Source organism: Pezoporus wallicus, unplaced genomic scaffold (assembly GCF_028554395.1).
Source record: "Pezoporus wallicus isolate ANWC-B61680 ecotype Strahan unplaced genomic scaffold, APGP_CSIRO_Pwel_v1 contig_13243, whole genome shotgun sequence".
Lineage (NCBI taxonomy): Eukaryota > Metazoa > Chordata > Aves > Psittaciformes > Psittacidae > Pezoporus > Pezoporus wallicus.
The window spans coordinates 877823-905089 of record NW_026635036.1 but is presented as its reverse complement, the minus strand read 5'-3'; the positions used below and the strand labels follow the sequence as shown (position 1 = coordinate 905089).

General features: G+C 41.2%; 1 protein-coding gene and 1 long non-coding RNA gene across 4 annotated transcripts in view; one reads left to right on the top strand and one right to left on the bottom strand.

Moving 5' to 3' along the window:
* Window positions 1–18554, bottom strand: part of ZNF536 (zinc finger protein 536) — a 347404-nt gene extending 328850 nt beyond the window's left edge. For both annotated transcript variants that reach the window (XM_057400263.1, XM_057400272.1), the window contains exon 1: window positions 18420–18554. The gene's annotated coding sequence lies outside the window, so the exon portion shown is untranslated. The remainder of the gene's footprint in view (window positions 1–18419) is intronic.
* Window positions 18555–18595: 41 nt separating this feature from the next.
* The window catches only part of LOC130594413 (uncharacterized), a 51039-nt gene continuing 42367 nt past the window's right edge, over window positions 18596–27267 (top strand). The window contains exon 1 of one of the 2 annotated variants that reach the window (XR_008971083.1): window positions 18596–18731. This is a non-coding gene — a long non-coding RNA (uncharacterized LOC130594413). The remainder of the gene's footprint in view (window positions 18732–27267) is intronic. The other variant, XR_008971084.1, reaches the window with a different exon arrangement.

Genomic DNA, 27267 nt, shown 5'->3' with positions numbered 1-27267 from the left:
TACAATTATTATATCATTCACTGTTTCTTAAAAAAAATACATGCTTTGCTACAGCATACTTTCTAATGAAAGGCTCCCCACTAAACTAACTGGAGTCTATATTGTTAGAACATACTGTATATTTTGGGAGAAACAGAAGAAAATTAGACCCCTTTGGAACTGGTTTGTTTGGTTTTGAAATATGCGTCTTTAAAAATTAATAAGAGAAAGAAATGGCTAAAGGACAGACTTCATTTTAGACACTTTCTAAACAATAAGCCTATTTATATAACCAATCACATAACAAATTTCTAGGCACTTTACGGAATGAAAAGCCTTTTGCACTGCAAAAGTCACACTACACACAGCTTTCATATTTCAAACAATAAATATGCAAAGGGATGTGGAAATAGAAATATATTAAGTATTTTTAACCTACACTGTTCTGAATTTTTACTTGGTATCTGAAATAACCACAAAAATTTTGCCAAGTATCTACTGAGGAGAAGTATGTGAACAACTTTAAGGGTACTGTCATAGTTTAACAAATATTTTTTTTTAATTCTTCCTTGATTTATATTTCAATATTGTGTTCCTAAGTTACGATTATGCAAAATATGATTTGTTTGGGATGACTATTTGGAATGTTTACAATTATTTAATACAATTTACTTAACTATTTTGAAACCAAATGATGTGTTGAATTAAAGAAGGTTCAACACTCAAATTGCCTTCATATGCTCATTTTTCAGCATGCTGCACTGACAGCTGAGGAGAGCACATTTTCATTTGTACAGCACGCATGGTGCTCCACCAGGTTGCACTGATGAAATACGTGATTTTAGAATCTGTTCACAGAAGGACAACTTTGTTTCATGGAATCAACATTCAATTTATCTGTCATTACTGTAGCCACTAGAGGAATGCAGGAAGAGGTTAAAAATAAAAATGTGAGGCCATACTCTTCCCCATAAAACATAAAGAACTTAAGTTGCAGCTCACAAAGCGTACGACAATGATTCAGCTATCAGATTCAAAAACATTTTCAATTAACCAAATAAGCCTGCACACAGGAAAAGCCTTCCGAGAAATTCCTAGTTATGCACAGCCAGCTTTTGCCAAAACAGTGACAATCTCAAGGTTTTCAGCTTTTCACCACAACTAAGCCTAAGGGCACGAGAAACAGGCGAGGTTTATAAAGTAGGAAGCACCCAGACGTAAGTATTTTTGACAGAGTAAAGCTTCCAGCAGAATCTCAACCAGGTGCAGCCACTTCCATTAGCCAAGTCTGAGATTACTCCCATGCTGACTATCAAGTCATATGAAAATATGAATTATCTGCATGTGCCACAGCAGTGTTCATCCATGCACTTTGCCGCTGCTGGACATCCTCCTCTGGATTTCAAAACTGTACGCATAATTGCTAAAATTCTCTAGAACTTACACACAAAAATACCCAAATGTATTTTGTAGAATTATTTTTTTTTTTTAACTTTACTGTGCTGTTTAATTTCCTGTTAAAATGGAAATACTTCTTTCAGCTGTACAGGTGGGGTAAGGCAGAACCTTGGGATTTCCAAGGCGTGCTGGGGAGGAGCTGTCTTAGGACTTTCATCTCTGTCTTTTGGTTTCTACTCAAATCTGTTACTTTTGGTTATACAACCAGTAACAGCCAAAGCAAATCACTATTCATTGCTCAGATTCAAAACCCAGTTACCAACTGGAACCCCCTACATATTTCCAACTAAAACTCTTGGGACAGTTTTGGAAGCTCAGACTTAAGTGAACTCCTCGGGGTTTGCATTTATTATATCTTTTAATAAAGAAAAACTTAAAGGGCTTAAATTCCCTATGTAAGGCAGCCATTCTTGGAAGACCTCAGCCCTTCGTAGTGAAAACTGAGTCACAGTCTCAGAAGCCCCTTCCAAGATGGAACATGCAAATGCAGTTTATGAGAGTTCAATATTGCTGAAGTCAAGGCTATCCCTCTGATACTCAGCCTAAAGCAAGCCTGAGCCAAATACTTCCTTCTCATGAATAAACCAAGTTCAAATGCTTAATCATTTTTGCAGAAATTTGCTTTTCTGTGTGATGGAGTATTTACATTATGGCTATCACAGTGACAGCAGAGCATCCAGTCAGTATGGCATCTCTGATTGTTACCATCAAGAGTAGTACTGCTAAGGGTCAGGAACAATTCTGTCTGCAGGTGACAACCTGAGGGACTCTACACAAATCCAGGTATGGCCAAGCCAGAACTGACAGCAGTTGCAGGTTTTCTTAAGGCTTGCCTGATCACCAAAATTCTGAGCCATTTTTCTGGTACAGAGAAGGTGCTAAGCTGTGCCACTGAAGAACTACATATTTCAGTCTGTCACCACCGGTCCTTTTGAGTAGGGAGAGTTTTCTCAGGATATCACAGAAATGACTGATGCTATGTCCATGAGGAGCAGGAATCAGCACAAGCTCCGTGGGTGGAACAAAGCTGAACAATTCAGCTCCTTTCTGAAGAGGAAATCTTGAGCTTCAGTAAGAAGAGTAAGAAGACAGGCTAGTCATTCCTGTTACCATCAGAGTTCACCCAAGGACAGGGACAAAATTCTGCTCCATTTTATTTCAAGCTACCTTAGGGATATCTTTCTTTTCTTCCTTTCTTTTAATAGGACAGTGAAACCCCTGAATTCTGGGGGGCTCACTGAGACTCCAGCTACTCTTTGGTGGTCCTGTCACACAGATGAAAATGGACTGCAATTTGCTGCATAACCTATGCTGTGCCCCAAGCTGCAGTAGCACTGCATGGTTCCAAGTAAGTGACATGTCACAGTCAATAGCAAGTGCGTCAGCTCACTGACAAGCACACAACGTGCGATACCATCCTCCAACACCACTCTCTTCTGCAGCCTCTGCCTCTCAGGGGCAGTATAAACAAGACTTGAGAGCAAGGAGGGCAGAACAGGCATTTTATGAGGTTTGTCTGTGTTGTGATATGCAGCTGCTTTGGAAAAGTGCTATCACAACCAAGTGTCAAATGTCACTCATGTTTCCACTGTGACTGCAAACATGGTACAGTGCATAAAAACTGAACATGTTGGTTAAACTATGTAACTCCTGAACAGTGCCCTCCATTAAACGTAATTGCATTATCTGACAAATAATCAATGTTCAGATGACACTCAAGAGTCCTAACTGCTAACCCTGAGCTAAAACTATCTGATATTTACCTTCTTTCTGAAGTTTTATACTGTGCCTGTGCTTCAATATCAGCCCCAAAGGAGAAGCAGCATCACAAATAAGGTCCTGGCTTCCAATATGAATTTGCTAATAGCGCCATTAGAGAGATGATGAACATGATCTGGTTTTGGACAAGAGAGGGCTCTTTGCCTTTGGTGGGCAGAATGACATGGCACCTTGTTTATATCATTACTTAGGATATTCAGAATGTTAATTTTTCATTTGTTAGGCTTAATTTTTCAATATTTGGTATAGATCTCTTATTTTACCAGAGTTCCAATGAAAAGGGAAAGTGCAGTGACTTTGATATCAAGGTCTGCAAAGAAAATTAAAGTGGCAAATATTAGTTCAGAACAATCTGTGAGAGCGTAAGAGCCATTTTATATAGCTGTGGACTGCTCCAATCTGAATGCATAGAGGATAGCACTCTCCTAGGATACAAAAATAGACTTTTCTCCCACCCATTCTCCACCTTCCTCTTCCTCACCTGGGCCTCCAAGTTGGACCTTACATGGTCCACAGCCCCTAACTGCCCCTGATGTTCCACCTTACCAACATGGGAGTGAGCCCTAGTACTCCAGCTCCTTCCTAAGTCCTGTACTAAGTCCTATGTACTACATGCATTCATATTTGTTAGCATCAGAGCCAGAAGTGGCCATGGGAATGGCCTGTCACTTCGGGTGTCTGAAGCAGTTTTGATACAAAAAGGAGATGGTGGAACAACACCAGACAAGTCTTGGTGAAAGGAACAAGAAAATGAGAAGAGCTTCACAAAGGAGCAAGGTCCTGAGCTTAATTAATCTGTACATGAACACTGTATTTGTTTATATTTAATACATTTTTCTAAATGTGAGTGAAGACCACAGCTATTCTGAAGTATGAAAAAGTAAGTCTTCCTTTGAACCACGTTTTTAAAAGAACTACTTTTCCAGCCAATTTAAAAGCCAGCTATGAGTCCACACATGACATTTGAAATCATATTGATTATTGATGGAAGCAACAGAGGTTTAAAGAAAAAAAAAAAAGAAAAAGCATGGCTTTTTGCAGGTTTTCAAACCTATCTCTAAAACTAACAGAACTGCAACCAGAAATTTCCACTGCTTTGGCTTCTAACTTCAGAGGACCCAATTCATCACAGACTTAGGTACACCCTGTAACACTTGACATTCAATTTTAGAAAAACAACTAAGCACAGGTTTCAGTACCACTGCTTCCACTAATTCAAGATCAAATGCTACTCCAGAAATGCATAGCGTAAGATCAACTGAAGTGGTATAGGTGGAGTCAGGAGTCACAGCACTGTACCAGTCACCTTTTGCACCGAACAGCTTTAAGTGACATTCTTTACATGCATGTGGACGTCATGTTTATAAAATCTAAAAGAAGGCCCATGAAACAAAAGATAAAGAGCACAGATTATTCACGCTGAAGGAACATACAATCCTCCCCCCAGACACTTAAGAACTACTAAAAGCTACAAAAGCTTTTGTTAACATACAGCTTGCCTTGGAAAAATTAAGCAAGTAAACTACAGAAAAGAAAGTACTGAACATAATAGAAAGATGAGACTGTTGGAAAGTTTTCTTATTCTTACCGCACCAGTTTCTCAAAGACAAGCGTATTTATTCCTTCTATAGGTACCTTCATATCATGCAGTTATGAGACAGACATGAAATCTAGAAAATCCTAGAAAATCCTGAAGTATTATCCCATAATTATTATTTACATTCCCCTTGTACACTTTTAGACTCTGCATACACCTCCTCATAAAAGGCTGGGGTGCCTGTGCCCAGGCAATAGGTGTTTCAGTACTGCCTTCAATCGAAGAGCAGCGAGCCCTAATAGAATAATAGGTACCTGGGTTACCTAATCGAAGGGTTTAAGTGTTGGCAATGTTGTTGGAAATAAACTAATAAGTCAGAAGAGCCTTCTACACCTAGATGTCCAGCGATGATTGGACTAAATAAGGGCTGAAGATTGTTTAGAATTAACGTTGTTCACATTTAAATACAAATTATCTTAGTAGGATTTTGCATATTGATCGTGCACTGCTGTTAAGTCCTCTTATTTCTATAGAAATAAATGATCCCCACTCAACATATAAAAGCTGTCCTAGTAGTAAATAATGAACTCAATAGAGAGCAAATCCTAAATGTAAGTAACTGGTGGGGACTAAATTTTACACTCTGCAAGTAGATGGCTGTGAAACACCTAGGACCCAGAAAAAGGTACAAATGACTTTCAAGCCCAGCAGAATGTTTGGTTTAATGAGGCCAACTTCCATTTTATACAGATGACGCTTTCTAAACAAATCAGTGCAAAATCACACACATCCTAAGAGAGGAAAAGAGTTCAAGAGATTGCTGCACCCCTTTATTTTTTAACCAATTTCCTATTTTGTATAATAGATTATGAAAGGAGGAAAAGTTGTCTTCAAATCCAGCTTGAAAAGCCACGTGCAATGCTTCTCCCCACTTCATCTGCCAGCTTTGTTTCTCCTGACATGTTTCCCTAGCACTGTGGCAACCCACAGGGACACCCAGAACCAAGAGATCCTGCTCTGGTACACACAGATGTAGCTGGAAGCATGCTGAAAGCCAGCACTTCTCTTTTAACTTTTCTTTGATTTTCTCTGTTTTGTTCAGCTCCACCACCAGCATCAGCGAAAAAGGTGGAAAGATTACTGGCGTGTAAAAAAAAAAAAGCAACAAGTTATTCAAGGGTATTTTCATTATCAGAACCCATAAAATTGTACCATGATTTCTTTTAAATAATAAAACATTTGCTCTAGAATAAATATAATTAAACCAAGAATAAAAGTATAATTTGTAAAAGATATATGGTGTGCCATAACAAGCAACAGTAAAAATTGTCTGAGGACTTATTTGTAAATCTGTATTTGTAAAGGAACAACATATAAAAGAAGAGGGCCTTTCACTCTGACAGGCAGTATTTTATTTGACTCGAATATATGAAACACTTCTTCAAAAGCCCAATCTCCCAACAGAAAATCTCGACGAAGCAAAGCATAACCAGAGAAAAATAGTCCTGGTCTGATTAAAAAACATCAATATCTTCTGAAAGAGGTACATGAACAAATGTCATGCCATTGAGGAATATGGACTAGCCAGACCATTTTTACAGAAGCATCAACTCTACTTTAGATCTTCATAACAACTACAAAGCAGAGGAATGAACGTTGTGTTACATTACAGACTATACATGTGTAAACAGTTTCCAAATCCAGCTGGTTTTATTAAAAATGTAAATCATAAATCGCAATACCTTTCCCAATGTTATAGAAAAAAAGTCTGCATGATAATTTGTTTCTTTCCACAACAGACATCATCTCCTCAAATGCAAGTTACATCTAATTTAATGGAGGCCATGAACTCACTGCAAAATTTGTGTTTGGTTAGTAAAAGGTTAACAATGTGTGAAGTCAATAAGTTAGTATCATAAAGTGTGAAGTAGCCAATCAACAGTTGGTGTTTGAAAAAGGCTGGGACATCATACCCATAAAGCAGTATTTATTTTTGTTTTAGTTGTGTGGTGATGACTTTAACCAGAAGCAAGCTAAATTTGACTGAACTGCTGACACCTGAAAACAAAATACTGAATTACTGACCTGGTCATTACAACATTCATGAAGGTCTTCAATTAGTGAACTCAGTGGTGAATGTTGAGCATAAAAACACTAGAAAAGTATTTGCAAGCTTGGGCCCTCTGAAATTCATGATTCCTTATGAAAAAGGCTTTACATTTTCAAAAGGTACCAAAAAGCCCCCATTATTAGTGGCAGAGAGCCCATAGAGAGGTACAGTGCCTCCTCAGATTGCCTGAGTCCATGTATTCACAAAGCAGCATCAACAGCCACACCAGCGCAGCCACAAATTGAGGCTATCCCTAGAACAGCCATTTGTCACTTACACTATAAAGCAAAATAAATGAAAATCCAAACTAACTCAACACTCATCACAAAGAGCTTTTCCAAAAATAATTTCATTTTCAGGCAATATTTTACTTCTAGAATTTTACTACAGTTAACCTACTAAGGATCTGATTTTATAAATTCTTTATGTGCAAAATTTTTATGGGTGCCAGTAGCAGTAAAGGTATATAAGGGGTGGAGACATATCCTCAAATCCACCTCAGCTGTAGGAAAAATCTCACATCATTGCTAGATCAGAGATCAGCTCAGACCAGTTCTGAATGATTAAGACCGTTTAACACAACTGCAACAGGTATTTATGCATAGGTTAAAAGGTCTGACCTCAAACAACTTTCCCCTACTTCAAAACTTTGAGTCTCAACTACAAGGTGCTCATACTTTTTATGGACTTTGAGAAGCTGCTAAGAAATATTCAGCTTCTAAGAAATATTCAGACTAGCACTTTTTGTACTGTATGACAGAGAACAGTAGAGGTATCTTGTCTATGCCTTAAATGCAAATATTAAAAAAAAACATAAATTGAAGATCAAGTTGCAGAAGCACCACTGTTCTAGTTTAGGTCTTGTAAAAAATCAAAGTTACACAAAAACTGAAGACCAATAAAAATGTTTCCATGATTTCTTTTTTAATGCCATTTAAAACAATTTTTCGTTGTAAACATTTTTGCTAGCCAAGCACTGCAGCATTGTGCAACTGCACTACAGCCAAAGAGAAACTGATGAAAAGCTGACTAGATTGATTTAATTTTTCCAACCGGAGTGAAATACGTAAAAGGAAATAACAAAATGGTGAAGTTATTTTTATGTATAAAAAAATGTTCACATTTAATAAACTCACATGGAAACTGCACAGCCAATAGTAATTGCTTTTAAAATATAACTACAGATCTCTTCAGTTCTGCATGGAAATGAAGGCAACAGTGGGTTCCTGCTGCACCTTTACCCGTCCTCAGGCAACACAGAAACCCCCTCCCTGCTGGAGGAGTCCAAGCTGAGCCTGCCCAAACTCTGCATCACCCATTCCCTCTCCCCTTGTGACCTCCCAGGTTTCTGGGTGGAAGTCTGGCAGGGGGTTACTACTGGAACTCGGAGCTATATTTATTCCCTTGGCTCCCATCCACCATCACTGCAGAGCCGCCAGAAGGGGAACCAACCAATACAGCATGGGATCTGCCAGAATTGTGCTGCCAGAGAAGTTAAGAATGAAAGACAGAGAAGACAGAAGCTATCAAAATGAGTATTTGTATCTCTAAGCAAAGAAGGGCTTCCTCCATTTGTGGATACCCCTTCTACAGACTAAGACTTTTTTCCGCTCCTGTTTAGGAACTCCTGCCAGTTCCATAGGTCTTTTACATCTCATGTGACTTTTCATGGGGGAAGGAACACTAACAGCACAGCAACCCCTGCATCTCTAAAGCATTTTCTGGCATTCGCAGGGCATTTCTCTCCACCTCACAGTACTATCAGATAGAATGCCATCCTCGAGCTCTGTGCTATAACCTGCTTCCAGGCTCCTGCAGTAGATGGGACTAACCCTGCACCCACTGCACCACCTACAGCTAAACACCCAATGCTCAGGGAGCTGCAGGAATCAGTTAATCAGTTTTGTTCAAGCAGATAATCCACTGAACAAAATAATGGCAACAAAACTCCATTTTGAGATGAAAATTCTTTGGATCATCACATGCACCACATCACCAACTGACTTTCACAATAATTGGATTGTGAATTTTATGAGAAAAGTGACAGTTCGAGTAAGAAACAGTTTTCCCATGCCACAAATATAAAGATTTCAGAATTTTCTCTTGCTCCCCACTGGGACTAATTCAACACCTTTTGCAACTTTTCAAAAGGGAAAGCAGGCAAGGCAACATTAAGGACATGAATGCTCTCACCATGTCGTACTTGGGAGCAAAGAGTACAGGACTCTACAACAGAATCAAATTTGGACCCAGTCTCTCACACCACACTTGAGTGCCCAAGACAAGAGTCAGTTCTCTTCTCACTCACTGAACAATTCAATTATTATTTAAATTGGAACAGCCTTAAGCAGGAACTTAAAAATGTTTACCCTGGAGGAGCCAAAGTGTGGTTATTAGGCTAACCTGGAATGTAAGAAACTTATTTGAAGATGCTGATTCAAATCAGTTACCAGAGGAAGGATCTGAACTCAGCTCTCCAGTTACCCAGGTGCATTTCATAATCACCAGTCCATAATGAAGTGCAGAGATGCAACTCTTTCATTTTGAGCAGAAATTCAATTGTGGACCTGAGAAATGCTTCAAAGATGCAGCAATGTTGATGTGAACTAATGAACTGGCATTTTTCAACTACAGTAAGAAAATTGCAGCTAGTTCTGGCCAGAAACTATACTTCTAGATTTGGAAAGCACCTAGCATGCCAAAGACACTATCAAAACAAGCAATAAATTGAAATTCTAATCCAGAAGTGGTTGTGGATTTCCTACTGCTCATTTACCTAACAGTATGTTAATTTATCACATACACATCCGTATGGCTTCCTGTAGTCAAACAAAGGAAAGATGCTTAAGCATTTGTTCTTTAACACAATCCAGAATATTTAAAATAACTGAGACATTTTAGAGGCAATTTTATGGTAAAATCCAAAGAAGGGATTAGTTAGAGCGGGAGAGTTTTGTTAGCTAGTATTATGGCACCAATAAAGATGCTGGGTTATCTTCTATTAGTTATTTTATTAGCCCTAAGAGCAATTATGTTCTTATGGCAAAATCTCAAAGAATCAGTGAAGAACAGATACCTTAAAAGGTAATAAACACTTTATTATATATTTCAGTTTTGGGTAGCCTGTAACCTTTGCATTTTTGAAACTCAAAAGGTTGGATTTCTTTTTGTAATTGAAGTACTGACACATGAAAAAGTTTAATCAGGATCTCTTTTTGAGAGCATCAGGCTTTGCACTGAGCTTACAAACTGTAGTTGCAGATGAAACTAGGAATCAGATAACTCACCTGGTATGGAAGGGTAGTTGTACCTACTGACTCAGTCATACCCCAATAAGAAGAGCAGAATTGGACCCTAGAAATCATATCAAAATCAACCAAAATTTCACTAAATTCCATGTACTTTCCTCTGAAAAGAGAGACCCATCATTTTCATCAAAAAGCATGGGACACATCTGGATAAAACAAAGGTTTGATGAAAAACTACTTGTAGCAGAAGTTTCAAAACTAGTGCTGCTTGACAACATTAAGTCGAACCTCAACATTCAAAAAACTTAAGAGGTTTGCATGAAAATGTTCATGCAAACCCTTGAGAAATGAAAATAAAAAGAAAAATACGTAAATAAGGAGAGAGAAAGAGAGAAAGAGAGAAAGAAAGAGAGAAAGAGAGAAAAAGGGAAAGAGAGAGAGAGTGTCCAGATGCAGAGTTTTTTCAGACCTGTTCCAGCACCAATAGATATGGTTGAACCAGGGTAAACACCTATCAAAAATCCTTGGCCACTCAAGCACTAGAATAGAAGGCAGCTTCTGCTTCTCCTGTCAATTATAAACTAACACTGGAGAAGGGAATATTCTCCCAAATTCACTCAATCAAACCTTCACTGTCACAGCACTCCCTTCAGTAAAACTGGTATCAAAACCAAGATGTTGCATTGCCCTATGCTTTAGTATTTCTGTGGACCCGTGAGAAAAATCACATGTAGACCTAGAGAGCCAATGTTAAACACACACAAAACCAAAATGTAACCCATCCATACAGAGCTATCGAGAAATATTAAGGAAGGAACATCCAGCCCACCATGTTAGCCTTTGTTAATAGAAACCTGACTTTACACCTCCGTGCTTTCTTCACCCTAACTCTCACATGCTCTTTCTCCAGAAACAAACCTAGGCTTCCCTTGAACTCATTTATTCTTTCCTTGCTGTTTATGTTTATTGTCCTTTGCATGAAGTAATTCTGCCTGAGTTTCCTATTTACCCATGCTTTTCTAAATTTTAGATTAAAGGGATCTATTTATATCTATCTCTATCTACCATTGATATTCCAATGACAAGATTGATGGTAATAATGTCTGCAGAAATCTATGGAGACTAACTTATGAAAGTGAAATAAAACAACATTAATACAATATGCTACCATTTAGAAAAATAAATGTAAGGCAAACCTGGCAACCTGCTTCTATCACATGGGTTACTGGGGCTAATTCCCAGATCAGCAGGGGCCAGGACTACAGAGGAAGCAACACACATAGTCGTTGTGACTGAGTAAGTTGTAGTGCTTGATAGTAACCCCTTTGTAGCACTGAAGAGCTCGACAGGGCTCCCATCCTCCTCACAAAGAACCACAGCAACTGCGGCAGAATATCCTAAAGACATAAAAAAGGAGGAAAGTTTGTAACAGGACTTATCACAGTTAAGAAAGAACAAAGACAAAAACCCAAAACCAAACCAAACTAAACCAAACCAAACAAAAAAAAAAAACAAAACAAAACAAAACAAGAAAACAAGCAAAACCAAACTAGAACAAAACAGAAAAGAAACTACAGTGAAATTAGCATTAAGGATGAAACAAATTTATGTAAGAGTCAGGACTGCCATTTACCCCTTTGCACCATGATTCCCATTTGAGGCTGATGGCAAGGAATGCTCTTAGGACATCCCGACTGCCCACTGCAGTCAACCTCCCCTGTACTCCTACACAGGTTACAAGGTGAAAGTCAGCTCCTTACCCTCCTTTTTCCTCAGTACCTCTTGCTTCTGCCCAACAAAAGCTTTCCCACTCATCCTTTCCCTGTCACTACAAGCAGACCACTTGGGATAACCCCAACCTGATTTTCACTGACTTCCACACTCCCAGCAAGCATTAGCTCCCTCTAGAAGTCCAAGATGCCCACAGCTGGACAGTTTAACACATCAAAACTGAACAGCTGGTTTGAAGAAGCTAGATCTGTTGCTTGTCCCACACTGAGAGCGCTGCTGAAGCCACCATTGCTATTTTCAGGCCAGGCTATCTGCAGAACTCTGTTAATGTCCTACCATGATAGGCGGCATTACTTTCTTCATAACATCACATATACTTGTAAGGAACTACCTAATTTTGCTTTTGGTTGTACATGTTTCAAATACTGTAGTGCAATGGGGAAAGGCTATTGTGGCTAATTCAGCTCTTTTTTTTTCTTCTGTGTTTAAAGGACGGTCAGATTATAACAAAATTGTTTGTCTTTAATATACTTCAACTCGACCTGATTAACCCATCTCTTTAGAAAACAATCTCACATGAAATATTTAGATTAAGACCTGTAAAAAAATAGCAACTTCAAAATACTTTCAAGGCCCCATCTTGCAAATTTTAAGAAACACAGACAACTAGGCTAATTATAATTACTCCTCTATAGTTCTTTTGCTTTTTTTGATGCATCTTGTTATCTAGAAAGACGCACCTGAAACCAACACCAAATTTAAATATAACGGAAAAGTACCAAATTCATGATACTGGAAGAATCTTCCCTCTGGGAGCTTGTGGTGCAGTTGTGCAGTTGAGTGTGTGGTGCATTGGTGCAGTTGAGCAAAGGCAACCCACATCCCCCCTTGCTACCCTATTTCTTTCCTGATCTGGATCTCTGCTACCTCTGAAAAGATGCTTCAAATCCCTCACGCAGTGCTTGGCTTCACTGCTTAACCTGCCAGTAGGAGTGAAAATGTCACAGCAGTTACTGTGATCCACTCAGATCTAGACAGACTCTGCTCAGTTATTTCACGTTAAGCAACAAATATCCATCAGATGGTTACAGTTTTCACTTGTCTTTATCCAAGTTCAGATTCTGATCAGTGGCTTGTCCATAAAAAGTTCATACTCCTTATTCGGCCTCACAACTGGAAGCTAGAACTGCCCGTCTGTACAATAACCCTATGATCATCCAATTAAGCATCTCAGAATTATTTTCCTTTTACATATTTTCTTTCAGTAGCTCATCCCGTTTCCCTCTTCTGCAAACATCTGTGCCTGGAGAGTCTTCACTGAAGAAATTTGGATTTCCATCTACAGTTGCCAGAAATAAGTTTATTCATGTTTCTATAAAAGAAAGAATATGTATTTTATTTTTTCATATATGTTCTCCTCCCCTGAACCCAAATTGCTTGTACCTCTGAAAATGTAAGTTTTGAAAGAGAGGACAGAAAAATGGCTTTTCAAGACAGTACTGCTTTCAGCATTTTGAAGAGCCGATGTACATGTATTCAGGTATCTGAGAGAAATTCAGAGATTAAACTTTAAAATTTACAAATTTTATTAAAATACACTAAACCAGAAGACAGTATAAAGCTTTAATTGTCCTTATTCAAGCCAGAAAAATAAATATATTTGTGGTTTTCTTTTCTAAGTTCATAAAAATCCGTGCACTTTTTTAGTGCCTTTTTTTTTTCCTTGAAGTCAAAGCACTCTACAAACACCTGTGCAATTCAAAGTCGACTTTAAGCAAAAAATCAACATTTGGAAAAATTACTTCTACTGATTTTCCTACACTTGATGAAACTTGTGCTTCCCAGGGAACAAGCGCAGCTCACATTAATGGACTAGTGGATTTTCTCCGGCTGTTCTAATGCAAATCTCTTTGGTCACCTAAGGCTCCCATGGTGGATAAACAACCCCATGTGTCAGCTTTCTGTGCTGGAGATCACAGTTTCTGATCTCAGCACTGTCTTCATTGCTGCACGCAAAACAGTGGTACTGAAGTTGCAACTCACGGGCTACTCTCTTCTGATAATGACTGGGTTGGGTTATTGGCCCCAGCATAGGCAGAAATGTGACAATCAGCCTCTTCATTATGCAAAAGTATACAGTGAAGCTAGTGCAAGACAACTTGCTGAGCATTAAAGCTGAAATACGTTCCAAAGTTGAAAAACCCACAGAACAATTCCTTTTTCTTTTCAATTGATAAAGTCATAGTCAATTTATTAAAAGTGGTTTAATACAGTATTTCCATCATAGCAACTTGTTATCTTCAGGAACTCACCTGCAAAACACAGCTTTAGCATGCAAATATTTTAGACACATTGCCTGCAAACGTAATAGAGAGACTAACCTTTTTTTACAGTTGCAGTTGTTAATTGTCATCGTTTGAACAGCAAATGAAAACAAAGATTAAGCCACTGGCACTTAAAAAAAAAAAAAAAATCATATTAAAGCTCATTTACCTGCAGTGATAGAAATTCAAAGTCACAAGCAAACTCTGAAGCCAGTGCAGATATGAGAAAGTGCACCCAGTCGCAGGGTTAGCAACTGTACCAAGGCTCTTCTAGTGCACGTTCTGAAACAGCAATCGATTCTCCAGGCACTTGTTACCAAACTGGAGACCTTTTCTTTCTACAACATTCTGAAAACTTTAAACAACTCATTTGTGATTCTTTTCTTCAGAAGATTAACAGCACATCCACTAGAAGATGAATTAAAAATGAAATTAAAAAAAAACCAAAACAACAAAGATATCAAAGAGGGGAAAACAGAGCAGAGTAGGACAACAACTCAAGCTATTTACAAATATTTTTATAATGACCAGAAATCATAGATCCCTCTTTTGCTGTCCAAAAATAAAATAAAAAAAAAAAAGCAGCAAGCAAGCAACAGATAAAAGTGTATCAGCTGCTGACTGAACACGGGGACTGATCTGCAAAGCTGCTGAGCACCCACAACTCCATTGGAAGTCAGTGGAAGAGGTGAGTACTCAGCAGCTCTGCAGCTCAGGCCCAAACTGTGCAGGGCTCTCCTCACAGCCCGGCAGAAGGGGTATTTAGGGAAGAGGTTTTGTTGCAGAAACAAGAAGGTTCAAAGTAATCTGTCAACGAGGTGTTCCTACATTCATGAGTCGTAAAGCCAGCTAGCTCTGCTCTATGGGAAAAAAGTTAATTCATAGGGTTCGCAGGGCTTGCATTTGTCAAGGAGCAGGACGTCAATGCTATCATTATCAGGCAAATCAGCCAGGCGGTTAATGGTAGAATCAGGAGACATTTGCTCTCCCCTATCAGCATGACATCATAACTAAGGCAGCCTTCAGCGCGGGGGGAGCCTTGGGCCGCACACGGACCTCCTGTGCCTCTGGCCCCACCAGCCGCCGCTCTCCTTCCTTCCCATGGATGCGGCACCCCTTCCCATTCCCATGGACCGTAGCTGCCCTTCCCATTCCCATAGACCACGGCTCCCGTTCCCCAGGAGGCAACGCCAACAGCCCCCCCCCCCCCCCCCCCCCCCCCCCCCCCCACCCCGCGCTCCGCAACTTCGTCCTCTTAGCATCCCAAATGCCACCATCTGATTTCACAAAATACTTCTAAACCTGCCCGGTCGTAAGGCAGCCACTCCGTTAGGAGGGGGTGGCTTTTACATACAACCTACAAATTCACTCTAAAAATGCCTGGCATTTTTAATTACTTCAGTCATCTTCATCCCCCGTCAAACGGGGGGGACACACGCATTAAAAAACTAGTTGCCTCTAGGATTTAAGAAGTAACAGCTCAGTTAACCAGGTCGATTTTCAAGCAAACACAAACACACACACACAGAGCCTTTGAATATTCTGAAGTATTTAGTGATGATCTATTCGAGAATCAGAAACACAGCAGCAATACACATTTCCCTTCCACAGCAGCTGTAATTATACAACTCAAGCAGCACGAATTACAAACTGTTCGTCTATTTCTGTTAAAAAATATCACTACAGGTACCCAAGCACACTACAAAAGCCTCACCTTGTATCAGAACTGTGAGGGAAAAAGTTATGAAAGCAGACAGAAAACCTAAAATCCCTGAGGCTACAAAAAAATCCCGCTATTGAGAAATAACCCAAGAGACCACGTAGGGAATGTACAGCTTTCAGAAGCACTTCTCATCTTATTTGCACTTAACCTATTGATGTTCTTACGCAGGTCACTTACTTTTCGGATATGTTTGAACCCTTTACAATCATGCAGATCGCCGCAGTTTTCACTTGGGCTTTTGGTGTTTTTTGGCTTTGTTTGGTTTTTTTTGCAAACAAGTTTCATTTAAAAAAGATCCAATTATGCAAATCTGCCGGATAGGTAGTGAATATTCAATATGACGGTGATACTGTAATAGTTCAATGCAACGCACTGTACTGGACAGATTTATGAAGCAACGTCACTACTACGCTCTGGTCCTCGCTGAACCATCTTGAAGTTAATTAAAGCTGCAATGTCCACTTTTCCAGCCACCCTCCCCATTCAGGTTTACTATTTCAACATCAAACCAGCAAGGGGGCCTCCCCCTTCTCTCCGTACATTTAAGCAGCCTTCCACAGTCAATGAACAATGAACAAAGATTGGAGTGATGGGGGGGGGGGGGGGAGTAAGAACAAAATCTCCACAGGAATAATCAAATCCGGTTTAAACAAGTAAAAATATAGTTTCTAATATTAAACTAGAAAAGAAAACATTCTTCTCCAAGCGAACGTGCAGAGGCGCTTAGCCAAGCCCTTCATAAAGGGTCTAAAAGCAGCCAGTCTTTTTTATTTCGAGCAGTGAATGAGCCCAAACAAGGCTTCTAAACTTAATTATGACACTTAAAATAGTCTTTTTCCCCAGAAGCGGGGCGGCTCGCCGCTGCTATCTGTATCCACCGGCCACATCAGCTCAGCAAACACGGCCCCTGTTGGATTCAGTTTAAACTGCACGGGGAGGGGGGGGGGGGGGGCAAGGGGGTGCACAGCCCCGCACAGCCCCGCGCAGCGCTCCCGCCGCAGGCAGCCCTACCCGCCCCTGCCCCGCTCCGTACCGCACCGCTTCGCGCACCGCCGCCGCCTCGGCGCGGTACCGGGCACGGCCCCATTCGCCGCACGCCCCAAGGAACAATGCCCGCGGCCGCGCAGGCTGCGGACCCTCCCCGGGCACCCTCACCCGAGACCCGCAGGGGGTTCCGCGCAGGCGGAACGTGGTCCTGGCCGCGCCGCCAAGGTGGAGGACGGCCGCAACTAACTTTTCGGATGGAGCCAGGGCGAGCCTCCGGGGGAAAAATAATAAAAACCAACAAAAAAAAAAGAAAAAAAAAAAGGGGAGGGGGGGGAAGCATAAATCTTCGCGACCTTTTATTTTGCGTTAAAGTTCACAAGCGGCACCGCGCTCTCTCTCTCTCTCCCCCCCCCCCAACCCCTCCCTTATAGTAATTATTTGCAAAACTGCAACAGATGGGCGCATTAAAATCTGGATTCTTTCCTACACAGCATCAAAGAATCTCTCCTTCCAACCCTCACACCCCCCTCCCGTAATCCCGGTTCTCCCCCCCCGCCGCTCCGCGCAGCCCCGCGGCCCTCCGCGCCGCCGGGAGGTGATGATCCCCCCCACCACCATCGCCCCCGGGATTGCCGTTTAAGTTTCCTCCCTAACCTGTTACTTTCTGCGGTCGTTGACAAAGCCCCGGCGGCGCTGGCAGGTGCCTCCCGCTCCCCCCGCGAAGGGCTGAGACCTGGCCTGACATTTAGTGCCTACTTGAATGTCACAACGCTCCTCGCAGCATTATGTACGGCTCCTATTCATAAGAGGTCGATTAGAGCACAAAATGGCAGGTCTCTTAGGCACTTGAATCTCACAAGTTTGACACATGGTATGCATCAGCTAACTTTGATTTAAAAAAAAAAAATTAAAAAAAAAAGAAAGGGGGGGGGGGGAGTTTATAAATTACACCGCGATTAGCCTGGATCCTAAGGAAGGAGGGATGGGATGGGATGAGATGGGATGGGGTGGGATGGGATGGGATGGGGGGGGGGGGATGGGGTGGGTTAAAGTCACTTCGGCAAAGTTTGCTCCGCAGCAACGCTTAAAAACAAAAAGTTTGTGGGCAAGTTGCGGGCAGGGTGGGTGCGGGCCGGGCCCCCCGGGCGGGCAGAACCTGCCCCGCCGCTGCCGCCGCTGCCGCCGCCGCCTCTCCTCGCCCGCGCGCCCGCTCCTTTTTTTGTAAAGTAACGGTTTATAAAAGAACCGAGCGAGAAGGAGGGAAAGCGCCGGTTTTTCTCCAGGCTAAGTTCTACAGCGCCATTCAATGGCTTCTCCGCTCCTTTCATTATTTTCTGCTTCTCCCCTGACAGCCCTGCTTGCAAACGTCACTGCTATGGATATTTAATTATACTGTATTTTTTTAATCACGGTGGAAAACGCAGGCCCCGTTGCGATGATTAAAAAGAAATAAACACCCCTAAAAGACTCCGGACTGACTTTGGACCCTCTTTGACGGCTCCCGGCTCCTCAAAACCCCCCTTTTTACCTTTGTCTTTCTTACCTTAAAATTTAAAGCAAAGCGTAGAAGAAACTCCTGCACGTAAACGGAGCGTTGTAAAAGATTGTGTTCAATGAATAATGAAGCATGTCCACATGATTGACTTGATCATTTTCTGGTGCGGAGGGGGAAAAGTGCGGCGCGGGGCTGCCGCGGCCGCCCGCCCCGGGCAGCCCTCCCAACTGCTTCCCGCACATCCCGAGCACAGAGCGCTTTATTTTAATCTGCCTCTTTGCAGAATAACCCCCTTCATTGATACCGATCGCCCAACATCACAAGACATCCCCGTCTCTCAGCGTGGACTCCCCCTATCTGGTAGGTGAAATGCATTGTACCATTAAAAAAGCACTCCATTGTCGTCTTGGCATAATTCACAGCAACTAGATAGGTCTTGCGGCATTTAGCTTTGATGAGCCAAAAGCTCAACCCTTGATATAATAATCTACAAAGAATGGGCTGTGATCGTCCATTTTTTTCCCCTCCCCGTCTCGCAACTAAGAAACCATTTAACCCGGCGCAGCTTGGTCGTGACCTTGAGCCCGTGTAAACACCCCTGAGGAGCCCGCGCAGCCCCCGCGCAACCCCCGCGCAGCCCCCCGCGCTCCACAAAGCGCCCTTCTTACCTGCTCCCGAAAGTATGCAAAGTCTGCTCCTCCGAAAAAACGGGGGGTGGGGGGGGGGGGGGGGGGGGGGGGGGGGGCAGGAAAAAACTCCCGGAGAAGCGGCGGCGGCCGGGGGACCGGAGCATCAGTCACCGCTCCGGCGTTTAAGAGAAGTAATCAGCGATAAAGTGACGTTGATCTGCACTGTAACCTTGTGGCGTATTTAATGTAAATAAGCCAGTTATGTTGCCAATCGCATGCACACAAACACATAAAGGTCCTCAGCGTTGCATTTTGATTCTTTCCATTAGAGCCGACTTTATTTACATACACTATTTAGGGGATCATGATAATTCTAAAACAATACTAGTGCCAAATGATTATGAAAATATGATTTTAATTAATCACGTAGTAGGCAAGGAAATTAGCATACGGTAATTAAACTTAGGGAAAAACGTCATGGAGGTTCTCTGCCTTATGGGTTCGGAATAATCATTAAACGATGGGTTTTCAGGACTTAATTATCAAACAAATAACTTTTTTAAAGCAACTTTACAAGGTTTATCCGCAGGGCAACGATTTAGTAAATAATATATAACCGAGCAAACAAGGTGCAAATGTGACTGGTGAAATAGGTTGTGTTTCTACAAAGCAGGAGCGGGCGGGTGGGGGGGGGGGGGGGGGGGAAGGGGGGAGAAGCTGAATAATGCAATTATGGATTCTGTGTCCCATAGTTGACAAAAGCATGGTGCCTCAATAGAGTCTTTGTTATGGGATTATATAATGATTGTGGTGTAATTATGGGAAAAAAAGATTTAGTAATAATAAAAAGTATCAAAATACACCAATGAGCAGCTTGTTTTAAAGAAAAGGCTTGCATGTGACATTAGGGGCATGTTAATAACAAAAAGCCAGAATCCGAAAGGGTTGACAAATAAAAAAGACTGTGATGCGCATGATTAAGAAACGATGGAGACAGATTGATTATTCAAAATGCCGAGCCACAGGGACACTTAAAACATTGATTCAGGTAAGACTAGTTTCATCTTGACTGAAATGAGTTCCCTGAAGATGACTGGCATACATTTTAAATCAGTTTACTACATAAAAAGCATAACATCACACGCTGAAACCTTCCAGTTAAAATAGAAGTCCGATGGAGCAAAAAAAAAAAAAAAGAAAAAAGAAAAAGAAGAAGAAGAAAAAAAAAAAGTTTATGTTTGTGCAATTCCCAGAGGGACTATGGAATTGCAGGGGAAGTGGGATAGATTAATTAGCTCTTCCTAAACACTGGACTTAAATGTGCCCATCTTTTATAATCCCTAGTCTCTGTTTCTGGACTCTGTGGTCCAATCCCACTTCTGCAGGTTGTGGGGGTGATAGTAATAACCCAAAAGGTACCATAGGACCCACAGGACTTCTGGGTGTTTTTTTTTGTTCCTGGAACTGCAGTGAATTAACTTTCTGCAATAACTCAAAAATTAGCAAGATTTTTCCAATTGATTTTTCAAAGTGAAGTTTATAAATAGTTGTTCAGAGCTATTCTTTTTTTTTCTTTTTTTTGAAAGAGAAAAAAGATTCCCATGCCTATAGGAAAAAGTTTAGGAATTCACTCTACATTTTCCAATTTGATGTGTCTGAAATTCTCTTTGAACAAATTCCAAAATACAAGTTTTTTTTCTATAGAAATTAGCATAGCAATCACATCAATAATATCACTATCTCTATGGGAATGATAACTGGAGCAGTGGGGGTGTTCTTTATTTCAATTCTTCGTGGATCAACTGATTATATTCTGTCTTCTTTTGAACTTGTTATTGTAAGTCAAGTGATTCTTTATAAGTGACAGCCCTGACAAAGAGACGAGGATGGGAAAGCAGGTCGAAAGGAAGTCGCCATATGGACTTTAAAAAAGGCACTTTTTAAACAAGATAATGGGGAAATGGATGTTGCCTTTTAACCCTGTCAAGGCTGAACATTATTAGCAGCCTTATAGAAGAATAAGCTATACCTTTCTTTTTCAATATCAGATTTCACCTTTGGATTTCCATACATGGGGCTTCAAATATAAACCGTGCAGGAGGCAACGGTGCTTCAGAGGCAGAGGCCAAATCCAGCACCTATAATTGCTGGAGGGCAGGAGACTGCAGAGCACTGCAGAAAGAGTTACAGGATAGCCAGAGTTCAGGAAAACCTCATGGCTCTTCTTCCTGAGGCAAAGATAAAGATATCGACTGGAGAGAGGTGAAACAACAACCAACAGCAAAGGAGCTTTGGACATCTAACTGGGATTTCCTGTTCCTCTGGTGTAAGTGCATGATGCTTATTTAAAGACAACGAATAGAGTGAAAACAAAGCGTGAACATGAGGGTTTTGACCTGATCCTTGCAAAAATTGAAGTATTTCTTCTCCTTTTTCTGGTCTGGAGAGAACAGGAATTTCCCTCCAGAAACTTTAAAGTGAAGAGAGATTAAGAACTATCTCCCAGGAAACTGGGATTAAGTTCTAAACCCTTGCTAAACTGAGGACAGAGTTGTGGTCCACCACTGGTGAATGTCCAATCTGTTCTATCTTTTTTCACAGTTAGTTGGAGGGTCATCTGGATGGATCAACTCAACTCTACAGGAAGAAAATGTCAACCAAAGACTTCTTAAAATCTGGAAGAGTGGGATACTATGGACAGGCACTGGTGCTGTCAGAGGAGGATGCTGTTAACAAGACTGTTAACAAAACTCACATTTTTTTTCCCCACGGTCTCATAGACATGATTATTTGGTCTGGAATGGCTGAGCCTTTCCAGAGTGGACTGCAGAGAGATAATGCTGGACCATGAGCTAAGTACATCCTAAAGACAAGAGCCAAACGTAACTGACTCATTGACAGACTCCAGCACCTAAGCAATGTGTACTCATTAGATGGGATACAGGAGACCTCAGGCATGAGTTCAGAGAGCCTTTGCTCCAACATCTTTTAGAATTCCTGATGTTCCCAGACACCATCAGCGTTTTGTAGTTCCCTTCAGTATTCCTTTCTGCTCCTTCCCATCTTTTCACTTCTGTTCGTTTCTCCTCCTCTTGCACCCAGATAAAGGTCTTTTCTCTTCAAAGCCTCCATGTTTTCTCAACCATCCCCAGCTACTTCTCCAGCTTCTTTGGTTGACTATTCCCTTCTGCACCTCCTCCATGAATAGGCAGGAATATGCTGCTTCTTTAAAACTAGGCAAAAACAATAGAAAAGAGAGGAGAGAGCAGAAGAAATGTATCTGGTTTGCCCTACTCTGAAGGTTCTCGCATTGCCTTAGAGAGCAGTGGGCACCTTCTCAGGGAGTGGAAGCTATCAGCTGCAGACTTGTCAAACCTCAAAAAGTAGGTTGAAAGAAATGAGAGCTGAATTCTTTGGACAGGCAATGTTACCTTTCCCTGTGATTTCTGCTTCTGTAGGATGACAGACTTTTGGAAGATCTCATTTCGGGCAGACATAAATAAGAGGAAAGAAAATCCCAAATCTCACAAGTTTGATGAGCCCAATGAAAAGCCCAGGCTGGAGGATTATTTTACTAGGCTTTACACAGAAAAGTAGGAAAAGACAGGTGGTCATACAGCAATTTACATGGGGGCAAGTGGGGGAAAAAGGAGAGGGAGAAAGTTTTGTTTTATATATTTAAATATTCATAAGTGGTTTGCTTTATGAGGGAGGACTGAGGAATAATCTTGCCTTTGTTCTTAAAAAGTGTGATCAGCATTTCCTTCCTAAAGAGAGATGATAAGCAACTGGGCATTCTTTTAACAAAGTGGACTCTTTTAACAAAGGCTGCAGAAGCTCACTGAAAGCTTCATCCCTTTAAGAGGGGGTCTCTTTCCCGAGGAAGAGCAGAATGTCAGGTCTATTGATGAGGAAAAGCACATAAAAGGAATCATCTGATAGCAGGGGCTTGAAATAAGCAATTTCAGAAAACTTGCAGTAAATGTTTCAGCAAACTCTGGAACAGGTGGTGCGATCTGCATGGCAGTCTGAGCCAGTGAAAACACAAGTCATCCAGCAAGGAAGTCGCTGAAGCACAGTTCAAGAAGACATAAATAAAACACTTTCACAGGAAAAAGGGAAACCCCTTCCAAAATGCCTGTTACAAACATGAGGGTTTCCTGGGCAGAACCCCAGCAAACTGACAAGGTGGATGGAAGTTTTCTCAGTCATACAGACTGTGTAAGAAAGCTTCCTAGAAAAAGGACTTGGAGATCTCAGCTTTCAAAACAGACCAGAGGCAGAACCCATTAGAGAACAAGCTGTCTGTTTCCCAGGGCCATGGCCAAAGTCAGTATCTCTTAATAGACCTGATCAGCAAAAACTGTATGTACAATCATCACAGGGATTCAGTGGTAATCAGAATTTGTAAAACAAAAAAGGTGTTGTTTTTTTTTCTGGGGAGATAAATCTGCATCCTCAATTGCAGTCAACTGTCATTGAGCCTGACATCTCAAACAACTTGCATGGGTCAACTGAATGCATATACTAAGGCCAGGAGTCTACCCTGGTCAGTTTTTGTGATGAAGTCGTTGCACCAATTCATCAAAACAGCCACCAAGGAAGGATCCAAAAGAAAGCACAGAATGGACAGCAGGAAGGTGTGCCATGGAAGCAGCATCTAAAGCCAGTCTATTGTGGAGGTGCACCCCCCTCTCACAGTACCAGCACTGCTGACCCTTTTCCTTTGCAAAACTGGAATCATAGAATCATAGAATAGTTAGGGTTGGAAAGGACCTTAATGAAGAGAAGAAGTCCTTCAAAGTACTGACTGACAGACTAGTACATGGCTTTAGAGCTTTCTATGGATAAAAATGATCTCTTTTTTGTTTCTATAGAACATAAGATGTTGAGTAAAGGGGTAAGAAAGGAAAGGTTCCTTTTTTTTTTTTCCACAGAACGAAAGACTTTTTTTACATTAAGTAGTGAACAATGTTCTCAGTAGATCCACCTAGTGGAATCGAGCAAATTCTGCTTCCAGAATAAAGACACAGCTTTTATAACCCCATGCAGGACATTCTTCTGTCACCATCTCCCATTCAGCACAACAGGGGCTCAGCTGCCCTCTGAAAGAGCAGGAGTGAAAGCTGCAGTCCCAGAACAAACACAGTATAGAAGATCAGGAGACAACTGTCACTCCAGGAGTTAAACTTTAACATTTAAATTTATGTGGGCTTGGTATAGTAGGTCTGCTTCCCCAGCTGTAATCAGTAGGAAATATGATTGACCAAGAGGAGAGAGTGCTGAGAAAAATATCCAAAATAATAGCTGAACTTCAACTTTAAAGTGCATTATCACTGACCTAGCTCCTGGAGCAAATTCACATATAACCTATTCTCAGGCTGTCAGAGCACTTGAGGAGCTATTTAGAAGAGATGGTGAGATCTTACCTCTGAAATAAGATTCAGGAATAATTTTGGATATGCATTTCTTCTTACTCAACTAACCTAACAAATTCACTTTTCACCATTTTCCTTGAACTTCTCCCATTTATTTCCATCATGGTCCCAAAGATCACGGCAGTCCTCAGGCTTCTGATGATTATAACCCTGTAGCTCACCCCAATGCTCAGACTGCTTTTCCTTATTGATGAACACCGATATTACCAACCAATTGCTGTAATGGATCTCCTATTCTACCCTGGCTGGGCACACCAAGCCACAGGGGGGTCCCCCATTCAGGCATTGGAAGGGCAGGGAAGAGTGGCTAAGACGGGACTTGGGGATACATGAAGTTCAGTGCAACCCAAACAAGGATGGTGTGGTACAGATGCCTGGAAAAGATGGAATGGAGATTCAGTGTTGTTGCTTTGCCTCCAAGAGTTGTTTTTATCAATTCAAAAAATAGTTCTATCTCCATTTTTTATTCTTTTCCCCTAACAAGCTTTAGTGAAAAACACACTCCTCTCTCTCTAGATCATTTTGCCCTCTTGGCCACGAGCTTTACCATTACACCTGCCCCTTGAAAGGGTTGCTCTGGATGTCCAGATACACTGGCACAGGACCAAAAAAATGTACTAAACCTGGCGTCTGAGTGCATGAAAAAGTAACTTCCCAGAGGGAGGCACTGCTCTGCCTGCTCTGTCCCCCAGCTTTGCCTTTGGGGAGGCTCCAGTGACAGTGCAGCATCACTTTCAGCTTCAGCTCGCTGGCATGGAGCATAGGGACCATGCTCTCCCATTGGCAGTGCACCACACCTCAGATTTTCTTGCGGGGTTGCTTTCTGAGCCAGCTAATAAAACAGAGAGGACTATCTCACATCCTCCCAGAAGACTGGACACTTGAAAGTGATTTAGGCAACATCGCTGGGGAGCTCCGGAGGCTCTAGGATCAGGACAAAGGACTGCGCCTGCTGTGATATGTGTGTGAAGAATATACATCAATACAGACTGACACCAGTGCAGAGCAGAACATCTGAAAACTGATGAAGTGGAGAGCTCTCTGTGTAATGCAAAGCACCTGAATGATGTGTGTACACACAAAGATTTGTTCAGCCCTGCTCATATCCAGCCCTCTTGGACAGTTGGATTTGATTTGCCATTTTCCTGCCAAAATATTGTTCCTATACCTCAGCACCTGGCCTTTCTTCAGAGAAAATGTGTACAACTCTCCTATCGTCACCTAAACCAGTCCAGAATATGAGTTCAGGAGAGGTTAAATGGACCTTCTTTAATAACAAACATGTTTCTAATAATTTAAAGCCTCAAAAATAAAGATTTGTCTTTTTTTTCAGAATTTCCTCTGCTTCCGTAATTCTGCTCATATGCTGCTATTTCCCCACCTATTTCTATCTAACCTTGAACTGAAGACTGCCATAACCAAAATACAAGCTTAGAATGAGAGGGTCCCACAACATGCAGCTAATTAACTCTGTCTGCACAGCCAGCAGAGGGAGGCAAAGAGTAGAATTATTTTTGCTTACATTATTTTAAACAGAATTTTAAGGATTTTTTGACCAAATGCAAAACTGATCTCCTAAAAGCTAGTACTTGAAATGGTTAAAGTAGAAAGTTCCACATGCACTTGACAATATCAAAGGTGATGTCAAAGAACACCACCACTGGTGTTTATAATTTCCTTTCTTTCTGTGGCACTTAAAGGGCTTTAAGGCTTTGGATATTTATTTGCAATTTTCTCACCTAACCAAAAAGGTGTTTTTTTTTTTTTTTTTACCCAGATAATAATTAATTTTATATCCGAAATTTGAGTCTTGTTTTCTGGAAAGAAGTTATACTTAATCAGAGAAATTTCAAGGTAAATCATTTCACTTAAACAAGTGAGAAGTAACACCAAAATGTAGGAGTTGCCTTCAGATGGTTGAAAACTTCCTCTACCAGAACAGCTGAGAAAGGACCATGCTTTCTGTTGAGCATTCACCAGTCCCTCTAGCTACGTATATTTACTCCACAGAGGAGAAAAAGTGTGAACAGGGTGGAAGCAGGCCAGGTAATACGCGTTTTTTGAGCAACCTGGTCTAGTGGAAGTTGTCCCTGTCTGTAGCTGGGGATGAGCTGGATGAGCTTTAAGGTCCCTTCCAAACCAAACCATTCTAGGAGTCTATAATCCTATGAAACTTGAAACTTAAAAAGTAAGTAATGAAAGAAAAGGTGGGAAGTGAAAGGGATGGAAGCAAAAACTCAGGTATTCTTACATTCTACAAATTAGCAATAACAAATTATCAAAACAAGGCTCCACATTTTCGTTAGGAATTATATGAAAGGCCTGGAGAACTCAAACAACCTATCCATTTTCCAACAACATCTTAAGTTAAGGGTTTCTTTTTTTTCTTATTCCATTTCATCTTTATGTTGGATTTAAGCATCAAGTGATGCTATTTAAGAGCATCGTTTTAAGATATAATGTACAAACTGGAAGAGCCCTCAAGGATCACAAGGCATGAGCATATATGGCCATGTTGTTTTACACCTCTTTAGCCAGGACTTGTCATTCTGAAATCATACAGATGTGCTAACAGCTGCAGAGGTGGGTGAGGAGCCAGAGCTTCCTGCTTCCTGGAGCCATGCCAAGCCAGCATTGCCTATAGCACTAACAAGGAAGAAATGGCTGAGATAGGATAGATCTTAATTCACAAAGAATGGGAGCCACTGCATGGGGCATCCTGCCATCCCTATAAAGATAGATTGCCTGGTGCTTCTAAGCCCACACAGCCAGACTGCATTTGTAAATAATGCGAGTGTTTTTTTTTCTGTTTCTACAGTAATTTAAGCT